Below are 5,583 nucleotides of genomic sequence, written 5' to 3'. Positions count from 1 at the left end.
GGAGGAGTTTTTAATTTCCTGATTTCTCCCATTCTCCTGTGCAAGTCATCGACCCTCCACACTGCAACATCTGCTATGGCAAAAAGAAACATTCCTTCAGTGACAACACCCCGCGATGACATCCCAAGATGGAAGGAGCCTGCTACCAGTTGAACAATACCACCTGTCAATAAACTTTGAAATTTCATTTTGCAGTCTCATTGGGTCCTTGTGTTTTGTCTTCACTTAGAAAATAGGGGTTGTATTTTTGACAGATTGCAGTTTCTTCCTAATCTTCCGCCCTATGATCACTGAGCCTCCTCTTAGTTGCCCTGAGTTCTTTCTCCCTCTGCAACATGAGAAGCCCATCAAGAAATCAGATCAACACACACACAATTCTTGCAGTTATTCTGCACTGGGTGTTCTGTTCACTCCTACAGTTTTTTCCCCCTCAATCTCATTTACAGTAAGGATACTCAGTTTAAAAAATGATCCTAAATGCCTATGCTCTTTAGAGAGTCTTAAAGATATTATTCATTTAATATTTGGAATTAACAGTGGTCCCCCTCTTTTCAAGATTGATGAAGCATTTATCATTCCACCAGACTTGGGACCTTGCTCAATGGCTCTAATGTTAAGACTAATTCACATGAGCATTGATCATTTATTTTAATAAAAGTTATATTAAAGTCTTTTTAATTTCCCTTATGTGGTCACTTTAAAAGATGTAGTTGGTTGCTATCCATACTTCAGGGTTTTTACATATATGGTCATTTCAACAAAGAGAGCCATTTTATGGTCATATAGTGTGAAAATGTGTCTCTTTTCCTGATTAGGAATTTTGTTTGATAGTGGTATTTAGGGGGTATATGTGGTCATGTTAGCTGGTTTTCTCCTTATATGGACACTTTGCTATACAATAAAATTGACGCCCATATGTGAACGAGCCCATTATAGTTCATGACAAGTGAGTGACACGGTAGGTTTTTGTCACAGTTATCGGCCCCTCTATATAAAGGCCAGAGCTGCCAGCTCAGCTCACAAGATGAGGATATCTTACCAGACAGGTTGGCTGCATTCTACAGAGCTGGTGCTCCTGCTGCGGAGATCTTGAAAGCCAAAATCTTCTCCAGAAATGGCAAGGTACAGACGCAGCAGGAGCAGAAGCAGGAGCCGTCGCAGAAGGCGACGAAGGAGGCCATGGAGGTCGACATGGAAGGAGGAGAAGACGACGACATGGCAGAAGGAGGAGAGGTCGTAGAGGTAGAGAACGAACTCACAGGAGGAGGAGGAGGAGGAGAAGGAGGAGTTTTTAATTTCCTGATTTCTCCCATTCTCCTGTGCAAGTCATCGACCCTCCACACTGCAACATCTGCTATGGCAAAAAGAAACATTCCTTCAGTGACAACACCCCGCGATGACATCCCAAGATGGAAGGAGCCTGCTACCAGTTGAACAATACCACCTGTCAATAAACTTTGACATTTCATTTTGCAGTCTCACTGAGTCCTTGTGTTTTGCCTGAATTTAGAAAATAGGGGCTGTATTTTTGACAGGTTGCAGTTTCTTCCTAATCCTCTGTGACAGCAGCTGAACCCGCCCTATGATCACTGAGGCTCCTCTTAGTTGCTCTGAGTGCATCTGACAATAGGAAATACACTCGGGTGATAGATTGGGATTGTCTTGAGAGAGTTAAAAGGCTAACTCACTCATTAGCCCAGATGGTACAAAAGACACAAGTCAGGAAGTGAAGGGGAAGAAGAGAGTGAGTGGGGTCAGACTGAGGCAGGCAGGCCAGCTGGCCTGTCTGGCTGGTAGCTTTAGAGTAAGAGCCTCTCCTCCTTGCCTGAGAAGCTGAGGAGTCCGTGTTACTGTTGGGATGAGGCTGCATAGCCTGTAAAGGTGGTGGAAAAGAACACTGTAAATTGCACAAGGTGATTTACCGGAAGGCCTCCGAGCCATTTGTGGGATAGGAAGTAGGTAGGAGCAAGCACCCTCTCAGAGACTGGTTTTTCCTGGAAGCATCAGGCTTCTCACAATCTTTTTACAACATTTATCCCTACTTTGTTCTCTAATTTGCGCTCTTGTGTATCTGTTTTTTCTTTATAAAGAATTTTTTTCATCTTTTCATATGGAAATTTCTCCGACTTTGATCATATTTTTTCACAAGACTCTGAGCCCCCACATGGGATAGGCTGCCCTGTTCCAGGAGAAAGTATTTGTGATTTCATTATGGCATCTTTTCACTATTGTCCATTCCATTCCTTTGGGGAGCGGAATTGGAACAGTGCTGCAACATACCTCTGGTTTGTTCTGATTTTATAACAGCATTATATTTTCACTAATATTCCATTCCTTACCTTACGGTCATTTGTTGCACATCCTGACAAATTCGTCAGGTTCAGACTAACACCTTAAACATTTTCCCATCTCATATTGCTAGTTCAGTCTCTTAGCCTTTGGTCTAACTATGGAACCTTGTGTCATTTGTGCTTAAGACCTTTTGCTGCGATGAATATTGACCATTTATTCCTAGATATTTGGCTCCAGTAAAGAACACTGAAGTTAGTTCTGAAACCATTGTATTCACCTGAATGACATTGTAGTGTAACAGTTTACTGTGCTGACTGGGTGGGTGAGTGGGTCTTTCTTGGCACACCCACAGACATTCCCTAATGCTTTTGGCTCCTCTCAGATTTAACAACCTGAATCAAAGAGTCTCAATGAGAGAGCTGCTCATGGGTGTCACCTGCTTTTTCTTCTGTATCTGGGAGAAAAGAAAACGTACATGTTAACTGATATTAATTATATTCCCAACTTTTAGCTCTTTACTGATTGAATCTCATATCAGTTTTTCTCTTTATTTGCCCAGTTCTGATTTCAGACTAAGCAGCCTATTGTTACCCAGTTTACAGAGCTTGTCTTTTGTGAATAATGGTACAGCATCAGAATGCTTCTGGAATGTCCTTGTGTGTTCCAGGCTATATTAACATGTAATATCTGTGGACTAGAGATCTTTCTTCAACCACTTCATTTAGGACTTCTGAGTTCAAGTTATCTGTATTTCATGTTGTTTTATTCAGTATCTGTCACACTTGCCCAAGTAATTGTATTTGAGAAAATGCTATTTCTGTCTGTATGTTTGTTCTAGCAAAACTCTCAGTAATGCAAATAGGAAAAGTGTTTCTGTCAAGTGAAGGCATGTATTTCTTGTTCAAGAAGGTATCCATTTGCTTAAATGATGGATTCCAGTTGGCCTGTGAAGCTTTACACAAAACACAGCCTCCTGAGAGACTGAGGGCTAAAGTTTTCAAAATGGAGGTTATAATTAAAATTGTAACTGCGAGTCCATAAATCTATTCAATTTTCTGCAAGCTTCAGTGATTGGATAGACAGAATTTCCTATTGTGGTCAAAACAAATGAAGGCTTGGATTCTATAGACTTAATCTGTGAAGATGGCTAACTGAGACAAGCTGTATGTCTCATTCGCCACTACGTGTTAAAACAGTATTATTATTGATTTTTAATAAATTCCAAGGGTTGTAGTCATTCCAGATAAATAGGTCCTGAGTTTTTATAACTGCAGAAGGCCAGCTCCTCAGCTCTTCTTAAATCCCTCTTGTATCGCTCCAGAAGAGTGCACTAGCTCATTCTTTTTCCCATGCTGATCTGATCACCACGGGCTGAATTCAGTGCAAAGGCCTCTGTGATGTCACTAGCTCACCAATTATAGCGTGCTGGGTTAATGTAAATGCACAGGCCTTGGAGGGTTACCAGCTCAGGACCTTTAGCTTGCTGGGATAAAGTCAAATCTCAACACATTCTAGAATGATGGCTGGCGCCAAGGCAACAGGCCTTTATGTGGTTAATGTTTCAGCACCTCTAGGTTACTGGGTTTATGTCCTCTATGAGGTCACTTGTTCCTCAAATGTAGCATACTGGATTGATATCAAAGAATGGGCTTCTATGAGGTCACTGGCTCATCACATATGACATGCTAGGTTGGTAATGGTGAAAGCACTGACACAGAGTTCCGGCTACAGCACTTCCAGGCTGCTGGCTGAAGCCAAGCGGGACTTTGTCAGGATACTAGCTCGGTACCTCCATCTTCCTAGCATGAGTCTGGACACAGGCCTCAGGTCTCTGGCACAGAACCACTACTTTGCTGGGGTAAAGTCAAAGTCAGGCCTCTGTGAGGCTACTGGCTCTTGTCAAAGCACAGGTCTTTGTAAGGTTTGCTAGATCAGCACCTCTGGCTCTCTGGGCTGATGTTAAGCCTTGGGCTTTTGTGAGGTCCTACTTATCAGCCTCTCTACATAACGGTCAGGGATGGAGGTTGGGGGAGATGATCTGATCCTATGACAGAGAAAATATTTTGCCTCTTAATGATTTTCTACTCACATAGCCATTTACTGATCTCAAAACAATCCTTCTACAGAGGCCTGTTTGGTTATTGAGGTGGATCTGCTTTGTAGAGCCAGTTTGTTTCCTGTGATTAAAACTGTCAGTGACTACGTGAATTTGTGCATACTAGCCCTCCAAAACATATGTTGTCACCCCTCACTTAGGGACAGGGCCCTGATGTTTAATGAAGAGATAAGGTTTTTTGCTTTGTGCCCCCAAGATGTTCCATCTAATGAATCATGAGATAGATGATTTGCAAGATTTCTCGGCCTTCATACATGAGTGGAAAAACATGAAAGGGCCTAGGATTTCCTGAGGAACTGAGTACATTCAATCTATATTTTGAAGGCCAGTGAACATCCAGCAAGTTCTAGAGTCTCTTCTTTGACTGTGAATGCTTTGGAGAAGCACAAGGACAGCAAGACTACCTTGGGATTTATGAAAGATGGAGTACTTTGGGGCTGAATGCCACATCAGTTCAAAAGACCACCTTGTCCAAATGGAACACACAGTACTTATTCTATTGAGAGGTTTCCTTATTCTGAGACTTGCCTGGTCAGATGTAATAAAGTCATGACAGGAGCAAGTGTGAGTGCATGACTAATGGTATGCATCACACAGGTGACTGAGAAGAGAGATGAAGCCAAGAAGATATTGTAGACTATGAAGTGGAGAAGTAGTCATAGGTTCCACCCCCACTCTGAACTTTAGGGTACATATGTGGGGACCTGCATGAGAAACCCTAAGCTTAATTACCAGCTTAGATCAGTATGCTGCCACCATCCAAATATTTGAGTCATTTGGAAAACTCTGTCTTCCCCCCCAAAACCTTTCCCTCCCTGGGTAGACTTGAGAGACTTCGCCACCAATTCCCTGGTGAACACCGATCCAAACCCCTTGGATCTTAAAACAAGGAAGAGTTACTCATTCCCCTCCCCCCTTCTTCCCTCACCAAGCCCTGGTGAGTCCAGATCCAATCCCCTTGCATCTAAAAACAAGAAAAAATCAATCAGGTTCTTTAAAAAAAGGCTTTTAATTAAAGAAAAGAAAGGTAAAAGAAAAAAACCTCTCGGAGAGATTAGCGTACCAGCTACTCTCACAGACAACAGATTCAAAACACAGAGGATGTTCCCCTGGGCAAAAACTTAGTACACAAAAGAATCCCTAATTTGATTATTCCTCTAATTGCACAAAATCAC

The 5,583-nt window shown here is 42.2% G+C and overlaps 1 long non-coding RNA gene across 1 annotated transcript; it reads right to left on the bottom strand.

Moving 5' to 3' along the window:
• Positions 1-2,544: 2,544 nt before the first annotated feature.
• Positions 2,545-5,167, bottom strand: LOC120405703. The gene is made up of 2 exons (XR_005598790.1): positions 3,705-5,167; positions 2,545-2,746 (listed from the first exon to the last, which is right to left on the bottom strand). It is a non-coding gene; the product is annotated as an uncharacterized LOC120405703 (long non-coding RNA).
• Positions 5,168-5,583: the final 416 nt, after the last annotated feature.

The sequence above is a fragment of the Mauremys reevesii genome, linkage group 5 (genome assembly GCF_016161935.1).
Source record: "Mauremys reevesii isolate NIE-2019 linkage group 5, ASM1616193v1, whole genome shotgun sequence".
Classification (NCBI taxonomy): Eukaryota; Metazoa; Chordata; order Testudines; family Geoemydidae; genus Mauremys; species Mauremys reevesii.
This window is presented reverse-complemented; position numbering and strand designations above follow the sequence as displayed.